Source organism: Macrobrachium rosenbergii, chromosome 34 (assembly GCF_040412425.1).
Source record: "Macrobrachium rosenbergii isolate ZJJX-2024 chromosome 34, ASM4041242v1, whole genome shotgun sequence".
Lineage (NCBI taxonomy): Eukaryota > Metazoa > Arthropoda > Malacostraca > Decapoda > Palaemonidae > Macrobrachium > Macrobrachium rosenbergii.
The window spans coordinates 7,175,999-7,193,730 of NC_089774.1; the positions used below are offsets into that span (position 1 = coordinate 7,175,999).

General features: G+C 35.6%; 1 protein-coding gene across 2 annotated transcripts in view; it reads right to left on the reverse strand.

Annotated features, from left to right (window-relative positions):
• LOC136856144 (uncharacterized) overlaps nt 1-17,732 on the reverse strand; it is a 214,928-nt gene that overhangs the window by 149,049 nt on the left and 48,147 nt on the right. For both annotated transcript variants that reach the window (XR_010858255.1, XR_010858254.1), the window contains exon 2: nt 16,365-16,417. The gene's annotated coding sequence lies outside the window, so the exon portion shown is untranslated. The remainder of the gene's footprint in view (nt 1-16,364; nt 16,418-17,732) is intronic.

A 17,732-nucleotide genomic window follows, 5' to 3' on the forward strand; every position in this document is an offset into this window, starting at 1 on the left:
TGGTAATTACAGAGAAATCGTGTTCATATTTTTATTATTTGCTCATTAAATGTTTAACATAAAGAGATACAGGGAATTACATATAGAATAGATACAGTAATATGATAATAATGATAATAATAATAATAATAGTAAATAATAATATTTTTTTATATACTTTAAACGTTTAACATTCTTAGACAAACAGGCTATCATCACTTGAGGTATCGACATAATAATAATAATAATAAGAAGAAGAAGAAGAAAGAAGAAGAAGAAGAAGAAGAAGAAGAAGAAGAAGAAGAAGAAGAAGAAGTTGAAAAAAGACTTTCTCCGAATAATAATAATAATAATAATAATAATAATAATAATAATAATAATAATAATAATAACAACTACTTCCTCGACACTAACTAACAACCCTACAGGAACCCTCCTATGCAGAAAACAATAAGGAGGATTTTAGGCGGAAATGGCCGACAGATGCAACTCTATCATTAGACATATTTATGTGGTTTTTCAGGAACCTCTCGACGGCATTTTAATACGAGTTCTGGCATCCTGCTCCGCCAACTTGCGCCGTCAATTTAATATTCTCTGTGGGTGGGTTCGCTCGTGCAGATAATATATATATATATATATATATATATATATATATATATATATATATATATATATATATATATATATATATATATATATATATATATTTTGACTAAAGGTCTACATTAAATTTTCTCTGAATATCAAAGTTTTCCAACGCCTGTTCTTTACTGTATTGTATTATCTCATAATTTCTCTCTCTCTCTCTCTCTCTCTCTCTCTCTCTCTCTCTCTCTCTCTCTCTCTCTCTCTAGGTCGCTCTGTCGCCTATACACCTTCTTGCTATGTTGCAAGTTCCAAAGATTAATTTTTAGGATGGAGAGAGAGAGAGAGAGAGAGAGAGAGAGAGAGAGAGAGAGAGAGAGAGAGAGAGAGAGAGAGAGAGAGAATAGCAGTCCCAACATCGTCCTCAGGAGAAGCCTTTCTCATCAAAATGCTAATAATTGCGATATCCTACAGGTAAAGTCCTCCGCACAAAGGGTCCTAGAATCCTTAATCCCAATCTAGAATCCTTATTTCCAATCCTAGCCTCGTCATCAGGTATCCAGAATAAAAATTTTTTATTATATTACAAAATCGTCGGAAATACTGCGCCACTCACCTCTTTCACGGCAGCTTACGTTCCAGTACCTATTGGACGTCTCCCACCTAATGTTTGCTAGCTTTTGTTCTCCTACTTCCTCCCAAACATTATAAACTCTATTCACCCAAATGTTCTCCATTCTCTCCTCATGACCAAACCATTTTATACTACTGATTCGTCTATCTGCCTATCTTCTCAGAACAAGCACACACATTTATATATGTATATATATTCATACATGTGTGTATTTTATATATATAATCAGAATGTCACCTTGATCACCAAAAAGGGTAAGGTAAGGATCTAGCAACCTCACCCCAAAAATACGTCCTGAAAACTAGAGAGATACCACATGGCAATACACTTTCTAAAAATAAAAAAAGATACAATCATCCTAACACAAAATATAAACGTACAAACACACACACACACACACACACAAACCAACTTTATTCCCAAAATGAACCCAATAACTCCCTACGATTTCAAAGGACAATAACTGTCCTGCCGTGCCCACTTTTGGCTATTATAATCCTGTGATATGCCCATGGGTCCTGCTACAAAATCTTTCGTATAACTCAAACAGAAATGTAATTCGCCGTCGTTGGCATTAACTGGGCATGCTATAGAGACAATCGTATGCCCAACAAGACCAAATGGCTATTGTTCTCTTGGGCATGCGGACGAGGTCATGTGATTAAGGGACCTTCTTAAATAAAGGTCGATTCGCTTTGTGGGATGCTGAGAGAGAGAGAGGAGAAGAGAGAGAGAGAGAGAGAGAGAGAGAGAGAGAGAGAGAGAGAGAGAGAGAGAGAGAGAGAGAGAGAGAGTTTGAACTGCGTTTGATTTTTCCGACTTGTAGCGGTGTAAATATATATACAAATACAAATATACACACACACCCATATACATATATATCTATATATTACATACCTATACATATATTATATTGTGCGTGTTTGTATACATATATATGATTAAATATAATAAACAGGAGCATGAATAAATGTTATCATTTGATACACTGACACTCCACCTCTAACACAAACAAAAAGCTACAAACTAAAGAGAATAAGTCATTGTTCTGAAAAACCATTAAAAATCAAGAAGACATTTTTACCCAGGAAGGTTTAAAGGCTTCAAATTGGATCAACATAAACTCTAAGGTCAGATCATAACAATCTACCTGTTTTACAGATATTATTCTAGACAATGCTCTCAAGGGCTTCTTCTTGATTGCATTACACCCTCGAAATTTGTTGCTATCGTACGTATTGGGCTCAGCAACGACACAGAAAATATCACACCATACTCCTAATGTTTGTTGCAAGTAGCTTAACTATTCAAGAGACACCAGACTGGGATCGAACGTGTTCATGTTTCATTGTGTCTCACTGCTGTTCATATTAGACTATTTTTGCTGGAAATTTCAATACCACTTTTTGCCAAAGGAGGGGGGGGTTTAACGTACACTAACTGGTTTTTGGGGGGGCTTAGGCCAACAAAATTTCACCAGAAGAGTCTAATCTACATTTAACAGAGTTTTTCCTGGACTTAGGCCTGCAACTTTCTGCTTATTTTAGAATTTTCATTCACTAAAATATGGCGTTATCTTTATGTTATGTTCGACTCTCTTCTTTCAACCGGGTTTGGGAACCACAAATTCTAAAATTTTCAGTACTCTCTTTTTAAGAATTTGGGGTACTGGGCACGTCTAAACCCTTCCTTGGTTAGGCCACCTGTTCTTCAAGTCTAAGAACTATTAATCTTTAATATTTTTCTGTTAATAATAAAGAGTATTAGCAATCTCAACCCTCCTTCTGAAACCAAGGTTGGGAAGTACAAAACTCTCCGCGTTTCAGTTTAATCTTCTTTTACGAATCAAGGAAAGGAATGAAATGCAAAATTTAGGCCAAAGACCAAGCACTGGGGCCTACGAGGTCATCCAGCGCTGAAGTGGAAATCGAGAGGAAAAGGTTTGACAGGTGTAACAGGAGGAAAACCTCAAAGCAGTTGCATTAAGAAACAACCGTTAGGTGACGGTTGAGGAATGCAAGATAGAAGGAAGAGAATATGAAAGGAAGTACAGTTAAAGGAATGAAAGGGGTTGCAGCTAGGGACCTAGGGGACGCTGCAAAGGACCTGAAGTAATGCCTACAGTGCGCCCTTTTACAACTTGTTCTATCAGTCATGGGACAGACATGAATATACTCATGGGAGAATCACTCATGGAAGTCATTCATCTTCAAAACTCAACATTTTGACCCGTCCATAAATTTGGTTATGAAATATAACCCGAAAAGAATGATTTGACCCTTTTTTTTTTCTTGGGCACGATGCCCAGATCAAAAGGCGCCGCCTGCACACCTGAGCGTTTGAGAGATACCGCGTGACGTGTGCTGATTTCATCCAGGCGTTTTTATTTTCTTCTTTATAATTAAAAATATTATTTCTATACTATTATAAATATAAATATCATTAACGTAACTGGGATACTTATTATTTTTTTATTATATTAGACCTTTATTTCTATCTTTATCAAAATTATTATCCTTGAATACTTTATATTTTCGTCTATAACTAAACCATCATTATTGTGATGCTTGAATAATATACCTTTTGTAACAAGTCTAATGGTCATTAACTTTCCAACTAAAGTTCCACTAGATTTAATTAACCCACATGTAAAAAATAAAAAAAAAATAAAAGACGGAAATATTAAATATCGGGTAAACCAACAAAACACACATGTCCAAAAATATATAAGTGGCTAAACCAGGAGATGAATAAATGAAAAGGTACAGAATATGTCAAAAAAAAAAAAAAAAAAAAAAAACAAGGAAAGGTTGTACCGCAATTTGGGACACTAATAAAATGTCTTAACATGAAAGAGCATCAGTTATAACAACATTACAAGACATTTTTTACATAGAATGGAATATGGGCTTAAAATTCACCATTATGGATTTTCATGATGAATATGGCTGCCCTGCCCTGCTGACATTTAAAAATACTGAAGCAACTTGGACAATAAGTTCAATCAAGGAATCTTGTAAATATTCCAGAATATAAGAATCATTACGTGTCTCATTAGTACCTGAATTGAACAGAATTTAGAATTCAGGCCAAAGGCCCAGCACTGGGAACTATGAGGTCATTCAGTGCTGAAACTCAAATTGACAGTCAAAAAAAAAAGTTTGAAATGTATAACAGGTGGAAAATCTCAAAGCAATTGCATTATAAATCAATTGTTGGGAGAAGGAGAAAGAGAATACGAACGGAGGAACAGTAAAAGGAATGAAAGGGGTTGGTCATTAATGGAAAAGTATACACTAAGATTGTTCTTTTTATTTCGATACTCTTAACTTTAAAAATTACAGACGTCAATATCATGATCTTTAATTACACCTTGTCAAAAAATAGTTATGCCTTTGAGTTAAGCTCATAGTCAAATCCATCCACTCTCTCTCTCTCTCTCTCTCTCTCTCTCTCTCTCTCTCTCTCTCTCTCTCTCTCTCTCTCTAAGTCCACAGCATATCTCTCTCTCATTCTCTCAAGTCCACAGCATCTCTCTCTTTCTCTCTCTCTCTTTCTCAAGTCCACAGCATATCTCTCTCTCTCTCTCAAGTCCACAGCATCTCTCTCTCTCTCTCTCTATCTCTTTCTTAAGTCCACAGCATCTCCATCTCTCTCTCTTTCTTAAATCCACAGCATCTCTCTCTCTCTCCCCCAAACATTCATCTCCTGAGATGCATCACCTTTCATGATCTCGTTGAATGATCAGAGTCCACAGCATCCTTCCCTCTCTCTCTCTCTCTCTCAAGAGACGCGTCCACCACACCCGGGCATCACCCCTCAACTTGACTGACCATCACTCCACTATTCGGGAGATGTAAGCATCCGACGGAACCGCCTAATTAAGGCCCATTAGGCGCCCTTTTACCTGCAGTCCCAGAGCGACCCGATATTTATGAAAGGGCTGCAACAGGCATTTATCCATTTAGAGGTGCAGAAGGGATTAATAAAGGGGGTGGGTGGGGTGGGTGGGTAAGTCCTGGGAAGCTAGTTTTACCCCTGCTAGTTATCCTCTAAGGAACTGGCCGTGGTATATGGGTCTACGAAGTGGAGACTCGTTGGCAGTATCTGGCAACTTTCAAAGTCTCCCAGAAGCGATTCTGTCTGGCAGCATGTGGCAACTCTTTCAAAGAGGAACAAATGACGATCAGGAGGAGGAGAAGCGTTGCGCGTGCGGTCTCCGGGGCCTTGTTATCTACCTTTCAGATTATAATTTAATCAATACATCTGGGTGGGCTTTCCTCCTCTGTTGGGCATTGGGCACTTGCATGGCTTCAAGAGGGGAGAGGGTCTACATTGGTCTCCTAAGCAACATGGGCATCTAGTAGCAACTGGCAACTATTTTACATGAAAACAATTGACGATCGAGAGATTTGGGCATTTTGGTATATCACTGATATGCCTTTATAAACCTACGTAATGCCTCCACGCTGGGCACGAGGCATACCAATTATCCATACAACAATAACTATGTCTTCCACCTGGTGGCACTCGGCAACTCTCCTCAGATAATAAACGACGATCGGGTGAGCGCAGAGTGTGGGTATAGTTATCTGCCTTCAAATTATAATTCAATCAATATATTTCGGGTGGGCTTCGACGGTGGGCGGGTGCAATGAGTGGCCGAATATGAACGAAGTACAATGGCCCTGTCGTCTTTTTCAGCAATGAAATTGGAGAAGGAGAAATTGGAGAGGGTAAAGGTACCGACCTTGCGGGATCCCAATCGACTTGGAGCGTCGATTCTTCTGGGTAAAGTTTTGGGGGAATATGGGCGCAAATTAAAGATAATGGAAGAAGAAGAAGAAGAGAAGAAGAAGAAGAGGAGGAGGAGGAGGAGGAGGAGGAGGAGGAGGAGGAGGAGGAGGAGGAGGAGGAGGAAATAATAAAAATAATTAATATAAATTATACTATCGTCCACAGTGGGACAAAGTGGTTCCTTTATAAGAAAGAAATTTGTTAAAAGCTGTATATTTAACATTACCTACTATAATCCACATTGGGAAAAGTGGTATATTTATAATATATATAAATTTATATATAAAGCTATATATTATATATATATACATCTGATAATCATATATATATATACATACATATATATATATATATATATATATATATATATATATATATATATATATATATATATATATATATATATATATATATAACATTACCTCTGAAAATCAAATTAACCCAGAACTCTAATACATTAAATTTATATATATATATATATATATATATATATATATATATATATATATAAAACATTACCTGAAATCAAATTAACCCTGAACTCTAATATATTAAAATAAAAAAAACTTGCTGATTACAAACTCATCCATAGCACAACCATAAAAAAAAAGACGTATAATAAATAAAAAACATGAATCTAATATATTCCATAATTATCAATTACGAGGCACGAAAAAAAACCTAATTACGAATACCTTAAAAAGCCAACTCAGACGAACGAGAGAGAGAGAGAGAGAGAGAGAGAGAGAGAGAGAGAGAGAGAGAGAGAGAGAGGTAACATCATCTCCTAGGTAGATTCAAACCTATAATCTGACCGATAATTATGATTTAAAATAAAAAAATTAATAACAAAAAACGCGAGACGGGACGGCCTGAAGACTGGATATATATATAAAAAAAAACTATAAACTAAATCCCATCGGGGGCTACCTGTAATTAACGCTGTAATAATACCTTTAATAACACGTTATTGAATGATTCACATTTTTATCGAATATATCACCAGTGTGGGTGTCTTTCTTAACCCCCCCTCCCCCCCTAAACACCTCGGTAATACCTGATGCTGTTATTAACATTAGCTATGCCAGGCACCGGCCGGTGATTTATGCTCGTTAATTATTAATTAATTCGTTGATTAATTGGATGGGTTTACTGGCTCTCTTTATTGGGAATGTTCACTTTTTTTTAGTATTTCATTTTGTTGATTGTTATCGTCGGTTGGGAATTATTTGATGTATATAACGTTAATTATTAAATATATCAATTAACATTCTCCCTAATCATCAAATAATACCGTTACTATAATTAGAATTATCACTATCAATTATTAATGGTAATGATTATATTAAGATTATCACTAATCATCAATTACTAATGTTAATTATTGTCTTAACATTAATAATTAATGTTAACTATTAAAGTATCAATAAACATTATTCCCAATTATCAATTAATAATGTATATATGTTAATCATTATAATATTTATCAACATTATCCCCAATCATCAATTATTAATATTAAAATATCAATTACCATTATCTATAATTATCAATTAAAATGTCAATCATTAAAATATCAATTACCATTATCTATAATTATCAGTTATTAATAATTACAATATCAATTAACACTGTCCCTAAATATCAATTGATACCATATTAATCATTCTACCTACTTATCAATAACTTAATAATTAGCACATCATTATCAATACATCAATAACTTATTACAACTGTATAAACTTACCTATGAAGAAGCATACATAAGAATTCATTGCACGGTTATTTTCTCTCTATTTCTCGAGAAATAACAATAAATAACCTCTAATTCAATATTTTCAGTCTCAAAGGATCACCAACACTCTTTGGCCTAAAATACAAACCTCCACAAAATTTGACTGAGATCTATCATTAATATTTTAAGACATTTTATCTGTTCAAATTTTAAATCCGAATCTACGACCAGAATCATATCAAAATCCTACCACGTCTCTCTTGACCTACGACCTATTCCTTATCAAAATTTCAATGAATTCCATCGCCATCATTTTGAGATATCTCTACAATAAAAATGGCAGCATCTACGAGAGTCAGGAAATGGACGGGTGACCAGCACTGGTGTCCACAAGCAACTGGACCTTAACTAAAAGAGGAAGCTTTTTGCTATCCTCACTTTGGTATGTAAGTAGCTCCCTAAAGAAGGTAATTATACCTACATCATTCCCACTAAACCGACGACTACTGGATGAAATACCCGTGCAGAAAACTTACCCAACACTACTACTTAATCATTAACTACACAACCAGCTCACCAGCAGTGCGTTGAACTACCCTAACCAATGCTAAAGGCAAATAAAAAGAACGGACCAGTTTTCTTATGTGAATCCAAAACGCTACGTCATTATTGTATTTACAAGGATACAATACTTTTTTCATCTTTAAAGAATCAATTTAGCATAGCAGGTTCACGAATGAGTTGATAAAAATAATGATAATGAATTTATTATTATTATTATTATTACTATTATTATTATTCAAAATGAAGAAGCCTTCATACAGAACACGATATCATTAATTTAGCAGACCAGGTTCTTAATAATAATAATAATTACTTTTATTATTATTATTATTATTATTATTATTATTATTATTATTATTATTATTATAAGACATTTCAGTTATTGACCACACTGCAAGTTCTTCCAGAAAGTGACACTTCTGCTACCGACCAAAATCTCAACAAGTTCCTGGAGAACCCCAAACTTAACACTTAAAAGTTACATACAGCATAAGTTCTCACAGAAACAGTTCCTCCAGCGAACGCGTATCGAACAGGAAAGCGATACCATTATAAGAAGTTCCGACAGGCAGCGATAAAAACTCAAGATAAAGGATAATTTACACCAGGTTACGTCAGATCTCCGGAGCGAACCTTCTAATTTAGGCTCGAGACGACATGGCGCTGCAACACGCATGCGCGCCAGGGCTAGCTATGGTCGAGTCAGCCTCCTTCTTCCGTCATTCCAGTCATACCTCATCCTTTTTCATCCACTCACATCCGTCACCCGATGATCGGGAACAATTAACACGCGAGAGGAATTGAATGAATAGGTATTCGAGAGAAAGCTGGGAAGATGATGGAAGAGGTTATTGAATAAAATGATCCAGAAATTGACGGTTTTCTTTAAACTTTTTTTTTTTATGTGGGCGAAGATTCCTGACATATTTGACCCTTGGCGATAAATTCTGCCTCGTTGGGTGACCATTTCTGGTCTTAAATCTTTGGCTCATTCGGGTTCAAAGTTACGATAATCTTGGGTGATGTGTAGCTATGATCATTCAAGATTATAATACATTCTCATGGGAACATTATAAAGATGAATAATTAGGCAAATAAGATTCTCCATGCGTATGTATGTATGTATGTATGTATGTATGTATGTATTATTATTATTATTATTATTATTATTATTATTATTATTATTATTATATGAACATGAAACAAAGTAAAAAACAAATACAAATATAATTCAAAACGCATAAATATACATAGAAAATATAGCCTACGCATGTATGTATGTACGAGTATGTATATATTATTATTATTATTACTATTATCATTACACGAACAAACACAATAAAAGGTACAAAATATAAATACAAATATAATTCAAAACACAAATATACACAGAGAATATAAGCATGTATGTACGTATATTATTATTATTATTATTATTATTATTATTATTATTATTATTATTATTATTATTATTATTACACGAACAAACACAATACAAGGCACAAAATAAATACAAATATAATCCAAAACAGAAATATATAAATATATAGACAAATTCCTTGACCTTGAGTAACGCCAATTCGTTCATACGCCAAGCACTCCGGTAAACCACGAAGTATCCCAAACTCTCTCTCTCTCTCTCTCTCTCTCTCTCTCTCTCTCTCTCTCTCTCTCTGTGGTGCCCAGTCGGCGCTTAATAACACGGCGGCGATGCCCGGCCAGTCGATTGCGGAGTGATTTCACGCGGATCTCGCCAGTAACCGTGAGGAATCTCTTAATTGGTAATCAGGGTCTCCAGGTGCATAAATCGGGGTCAAATTTGCATCCCGGAATATTCAATAAACTCCGGGGGGAAGGTAAGAACCCAGAAAAGGTCCCATAAATAGGACAGACTCCCCCCGCCCCCCTCATAAACGGGGCTCGCTCATTAATTCAATTTTTACGCTGCAGTAGATCGAACCACCCCTCTCTCTCTCTCTCTCTCTCTCTCTCTCTCTCTCTCTCTCTCTCTCTCTCTCTCTCACATGCAAGCAAGCACATCGCCATTCAGGGGTAAGAAAGGTGGGATCATGCACTGAAACCTAAGACCCCATTACAAGTTAAAATTGACAAGGCAAGGATTTCAGGAAAACTCAGTTACATAATTCATAGGTATCATCATGAACAGCTATCTATCATTTGATAAGCGTTATTATTTAAGGTTTTTATTTATTTGTAGTTACCTAGACTCCGTTTTCCGATGCATGCCCACATTTATTTAGATACTGGGTTTCATTTGGCCCGGGTCTAAAGTGCCCAGCACACTCGGTACAAAGAGTGATGGTATGAACTGTCCTCTATAAATTTACAGTGATTATCTCCGACACAGCCTAATGAATTGTTAAAATCTGTGACTGACAGTGCTTAAATAATCTTTAACTTTAATAAATAAATTGAAAAACTAATTTTTGTTTTACTGATATGTTTAAACCGTTCGAATCTTTTTATTTTTTTGGGTACAGCCATCCTCATAAATAAACTCCCAAGTATATCAAGGTCAACAGTAAAGAGAAATGTACTTATATGAAACAGGTTTCAAAACAATATTTTCAAAAACCAAAACTACAACAATGAATGGAATCTTAGGAGACCACAGGGGGCTGAATATTGTTTTTCTTTCAAGCAAATGCTTTAATTCCTGTATTGCCAATTACCCAATAAAATCTAATGTATTTAATCTCTGTATTATTATCGATAATTCAAGAACCTTTGTACTGTCACGTTAGAGAACTCAATGCCCCATCAAAATAATTTGTGTGACAAAATAAATCCAATCATTCGACAGACGTGACCTTTGCATTAACACGTGAAATAATCCAGTGACCTATGACCTCAGATGTATAATTCGGTGATAACTGCATCACGATGTCAGATAATCTTGTAAATCCTAATATTAAAGTTGCTTGATGTATAGTATATTTAATATATTTCATATTTTAGATGATGAAAGACTTCATATACATCAACTGGGGTCATGGGGACTAAATGATATATGTAGTGAATTCAAACGTCAAAGTCAAGGTCAACCTGGGGTCAAAGGTTACATGGGAATTCAGATTTCCACAAACATATTTTGTTTCAGTCTCACATTCAAGAAGCTTTGAGGCCATTTTACGATATTCACCAAGCGTCAAAGCCAAGGTCAACTCAGGGGTCAGAGGTCAAACGGGAAATTGCCATCTACAAGGAACAGATTTTCACAATCTCATCTTGTTTATCTCCCGTTTAAGTCTATTTTAAAGCATCATAAAGCATTACTTCACCTTATTTGCATTTATATGTTATATATATGTTTGTCTATATTTACTTATTATTTCTTATCATCTTCCTCCAATTCTCTCCTGGTTAGAAACGGCTCTTACTCTGTGGGAGCTAGTTTTGATAATTAAATGATTTTAGAGTACTAATAATAATAATAATAATAATAATAATAATAATAATAATAATAATTGTGGGCTTGTTCCATATGAATAGGGTTCATCTTCTGAATAATAATAATAATAATAATAATAATAATAATAATAATAATAATAATAATAATAATAAACTTTTCCTAGACAATAAATACAAGCAAGAGGGTAACTTATCATTTTTTCTTCTATAAACTGTCTAATCCTTAAACCTTATTACCAACCGACATGAGAGAGAGAGAGAGAGAGAGAGAGAGAGAGAGAGAGAGAGAGAGAGAGAGAGAGAGAGAGAGAAACAGGAGTAGTGACTGAATGAAACCATTTCTTTTGAAAAGGTATCATCTTTATGCTCGCATCACGAGAAGCATACTGTGTAATTAAAATGGAAATTACGCCATATTTATACGTCAATAGTTACGAGATAATATGAATATCGTTTACAATTACGATATGAAATATTGGTCACTTTGGGGGACTTTCGTTATCAATGGCGCTTCTCAATTAGTGTCGTTTTTTCCCACCAACCTGTTATGAAATATAACGGGTAATATTTTAGTTGTTTTGGTAAAACTAATGTTGGCTTTTAAAGGGGATATTGTTCTCTCTCTCTCTCTCTCTCTCTCTCTCTCTCTCTCTCTCTCCTAACCACACGAACGGACAACAAGATCTATAGTCTTCCCATCAACCCGAAGCACGTTTTTCCTAAAAGCAAGTTTTAAAAATATTCCTATAAATCGGCTCATTTTTCTTACTTTTTACAAGACATGGCTATATATATCTCTTAATAGTGGTTTGTATCATCCTTAAGCGATTTCAAAATCTAAATCAATGTAGTGTTTTTAATATTTATGGGGCATATTAGCCTTGAGTGTTTTAGAAATCTAGATTAATTAAAGGTTTATTATAAGAATAATAATAATAATAATAATAATAATAATAATAATAATAATAATAATAATAATAATTTCAAATCAATGGCCCCTTTTGTCGGCTTGTTCCATATGAATAGGGTTCATCTTCTGAATAATAATAATAATAATAATAATAATAATAATAATAATAATAATAATAATAATAATAATAATAATAATAACAGTCTTTTTCCTTGTTTTTATTTTTTGCTGTGAAATTCGGGCTTCCCTAGAGACCACTTTTAGGGCCCAGACAGTTCAGAAGTGTGCAACTTGTTTTACATGAAACGGTTCACAATTAATTGCGTTCTCTCTCTCTCTCTCTCTCTCTCTCTCTCTCTCTCTCTCTCTCTCTCTCTCTCTCTCTCTCTCACACACACACACAAACACACACACATATACATACACACACACACGTAAGTGTGCAACTTATTTTGCATAAAACGGTTCAATGTTAATTATGTGCCGTATTTTCTCTCTCTCTCTCTCTCTCTCTCTCTCTCTCTCTCTCTCTCTCACACACACACACACACAAACACACACACACACACACACACACGCAAGTGTGCAACTTATCTTGCATAAAACGGTTCAATGTTAATTATGTGCTCTCTCTCTCTCTCTCTCTCTCTCTCTCTCTCTCTCTCACACACAAACACACAAACACACGAACAAGACACACACACACGCAAGAAGACACGCAACAATCAAGCACGCAACTAAAACCTCAAAAAAAAAAAAAACTATAGAGGAAACAGGTACTCTAAACCTGTCCCATATTAAACGCAAAATACAACGCGTGACAATCCCTAAGAGCGGGGTTAAAGTATTATTAAAAACCAGTAATTAACCCAATTAAAAAAAAACGAGAGTACACTAAAAAAAAAAGAGAGAGAGAAAAGGACGAAACATTTAGCAACGACTAATTAACGAAGCTAATAAGGTACTCTTAATTACGGTCTTCGAGATCGGATTCGCTCCATTATTCATTCAAAGGTTTGGAGGTGATTGGTGGAGAGAGATTCCTCCCTCGCAGGGAAGAATAGTAATTGATGGATTGCTAGGTCAGGTTCAAGACTGAGAGAGAGAGAGAGAGAGAGAGAGAGAGAGAGAGAGAGAGAGAGAGAGAGAGAGAGAGAGAGCATAAGGACCTAAAAGTGTAACGGAGAGAAAATCCCACAACTGCACTAACAGATAGTTAGAGGGGTTGGACAGCAAGATTGAAGAGAGGATGCAGGAATGGAGATAAAGTAAAAGGCTATAAAGTGGTTGCAGCTAGTGGCTGAAGGATCGTTGCAAATACCAGCTGCGACCCACAACAGTCGAACTCTGTTAGCGTACAATTACACTACTTATTTAAATAAGAAAAATATAATAGTATAAACTCATAACAAACCACTAAAATCCTCTGAGATACTATGGGGGATTATCGTACTTATTCACTTGTCGGTAGGCTGGAGATGAGTGGAGATTTGTGAAAGACAAAGCACAGGAATAACTGGTGTTGAAAATTAATAACAATAATGACGATTCACCTGCTGGAAAGGTAACCCAGGGGTTTACCTGTGAATTGGTAACAACAGAGCCGGCAGAACCAATCACGGAAGACGTATTCCTATAATTACGAATTCTCTCCCGTCTATAAATTTCCTTATTAATAATAACGACGCTTTCAGAGATTCCAGCGTCGTCGGCAAGCTCTCAGGTCAAGGAAATCACAGCACCCCGAAATTATATCCTTTATGGCCCGGTCACGACGTATGCAAATGACTCTGGAATTTATTAAATCGATAACACGGCTATTCTCTTTTCCAATGAGGCTTCGCCCTATCCCATTCGGCGCTCGCTACAATCTCTACGTGGAATTTTAGGTGGGCCAATCCCTTCCTCACCCATTTTAAAGGTTCTTTGTGAGTATCTTGTGAGATTCAACTCGAGATCAGAATCGTTACATCCATGAATCTCCTTACATATAGTTTTGTAAATCTTTGCTATGTGACACCCTACTTGTTCCAAGGTGTGGACATTAAGATATCAAATTCATAGATATATTTTTATATAATGAAACTATCTAGAATGTACGTAGTACCTTTATGCTCGTTTTAGTTAATCTAATCTCTGAAATCCATGGTAGGATTCAAATGGACCCCAAAAATTCTTTCTAAATTCACTGAGAATCTTAGGTAACGATACAAGCCCTCTTACCTTACTATAAGTATAACAATTCCTCTAACATCCTTTCCTACAATTATCATTTATGAAAACTTGTATTCTCTTGTTGAAATCAAACTGACAGGCTGCTAAGAACGATATTTCATAATTTTACATGAGTGTTAGCGCCATTTAAAACGTCTATCAGCTTTAAATAAATAACAGGTCTTATTTGTGATTACTGTACAACCTACTTTGTCAACTGTTCATATTTTTAATTGTATGAATATTATCAAGCTAGACTGACGCCAGGTTAAACTTCCTGAATAATAAGCCTTTAATACACACTAAACTAAATTCCTTCTGTTGGAAATTAGAATTATTTTTTTCTCCATTCCCTTAATATAATTCAAACCTACTCTTAAAGAATTTTTTGAATTTCGTCAATAGTAAAATCAGTAATAATTTTAAAATCAATATTAAATGATTAATTACATAGATAAGGCTTTCTACTTAACTGCTCTTTTTGTGCCGGAGATTAATTAATGGTACCTCACCTGCACTTCTCACTATTCTATCAAAGGTGTCATCAAAAGTGACATCAAAGAGGACATCAAAAGGTGACATCAAACTTGCTATCAAACTTGCTATCAAATTTGACATCAAAGTTGACATCAAAAGGTGACATCAAAGGTGACATAGAAGTTAAAATCAAATGTGACATCAAAGCTGACATCAAAGTTGACATAAAAACTTGGCGACAAAACTTGACATCAAAATTGACATCAAAAGGTGACATCAAAGTTGACTTCAAACTTGACATCAAAAGTGACATCAAAGTTGATATCAAATTTGACATCAAACTTGACATCAAAACTTGGCGACAAAACTTGACATCAAAAGTGACATCAAAGGGTGACATCAAATTTGACATCAAAGCTGACATCAAAAGTGACATCAAAACCTGACATCAAAGTGACATCAAAAGTGGCATCAAAAGTAACATCAAAACTGACATCACAGCTGACATCAAAACTGACATCACTAAGCCATCTGGCGCACCTGGTCCCCACTGGTCTTATTCACATTAGCATTTGTGCACAAAGCCTTCCCTGGAATCTGGTTCTTCCTGTATCATAACCGTAAGGATTTTTATCCTTCTTGAATTTGCCCTGTTGCTTCTAGTCCTCGAAAAATAGGATTTAGTATTTGGATTTAGCTTATGAATATTTTTACATGATACAAAACTACAACAACAAAGATATTAGTTTACGTATGTAATGAATAAAAATATGGATATCATTATTAAAAACCTATTATATTATTTTATAAAATAAAAAAGAAACTGATCTATGCTTAAAGTATATTTATTATTTGCCCAACATAAGAAAATGGTTAATCACTCCATTCAGCCCAAAAACATTGCAAAATTCTGCATTCAGGTACCCAAACATTTAAGAAAAACTTAACGAGTATTTTTATATGGAATTACACCAAATTCATCAAAAACTTAACAAGTATCTTTGTACGAAATTACACCAAAATCATCTACCTACCTTCACTCTCCACAGAAGAAAGGCTGTTTCAACTGATCTTTAGTCCACCTTATCTGAAAATAGAACAAAATACAGTTGATATTATACAATAACTAATCTTTTTAAGATTCTATAGTACAGATACATCTCATCTCACCATCAACAAAGATAATTACCCTTAGCTCACTATATTACCTTAGTTAACTTTGGCATGAATTGTACTTAAGTTCTCTAAGTTAGATTTCAAATGGGTGGTGTTATAAGTTAGATTAGCTAAATCAGAAGTGATTGGGAAACAGGGAAAATACCAATGGATGAATAATTGCGATATTTCTATTGGGTCATAATGAATTATCAATAGCAGAAATATTCATTTAGATCGAACTTGATATTGAGAGAAGACATTAACTCCCGTAGAATCTGCACTTCCTGATCGCATGCTATCATATACATAACGAGAGAGAGAGAGAGAGAGAGAGAGGATAAATAGAGAGAGAGAGAGAGACGACACGGATGTAAAAAAAAAAAAGAGGATTCGTACATAGAGGAGAGAAAGAGAGAGAGAGAGAGAGAGAGAGAGAGAGAGAGGGATAAAAAGAGATTACACCTAAGGAAGAGAGAGAGAGAGAGAGAGAGAGAGAGAGAGAGAGAGAGAGAGAGAGAGCGAGCACAGCACAGCAGCCCCAGCTCTATCTAAGGACCAGATCAGCAAACAATATGGCGGGGTAGAAGAAGCTTACCCTGAGGTACTTCCGGTGGGAGTAGCGACGCCACCACCACCGTCCGCTTGGCCTGTCCTTTTCACCTGTTGACCCCAGGCGGTGACACCAGGTGGGAGTACAGATCTCGAATAGGGGGGTATGGGTATGGGGAGGGGTGGGGAGGGCGAGAGACCTCCCCCCCTTCCCCACAACTCCAAAGGGACACGCTCAGGCGAGTGGTGAGACTCCCACATAACTAAACAATAGAGAGAGAGAGAAGAGAGAGAGAGAGAGAGAGAGAGAGAGAGAGAGAGAGAGAGAGAGACCAAACATGCTACCGTTAACTGAAGTTCATGATTACAGGAAGTCAGACAACTGATTCAAAATTATACCAAAAAGAATAATACCACTAACTTGAGATATGCAATGTACACTTATTATTAATATTATTATTATTATTATTATTCACAAGAATCGAGTTTTCTGTACAGCGTATAATGCTACATGAAACTCTCAGCCACGGCCCGGTGGTGGCCTGTGCTGTTGGCACCTATATCGTTGGCAGACGCACGATCATGGCTAACTTTAACCTTAAATGAAATAAAAACTACTGAGGAGGCTAGAGGGCTGCAATTTGGTATGTCTGATGATTGGAGGGTGGATGATCAACATACCAATTTGCAGCCCT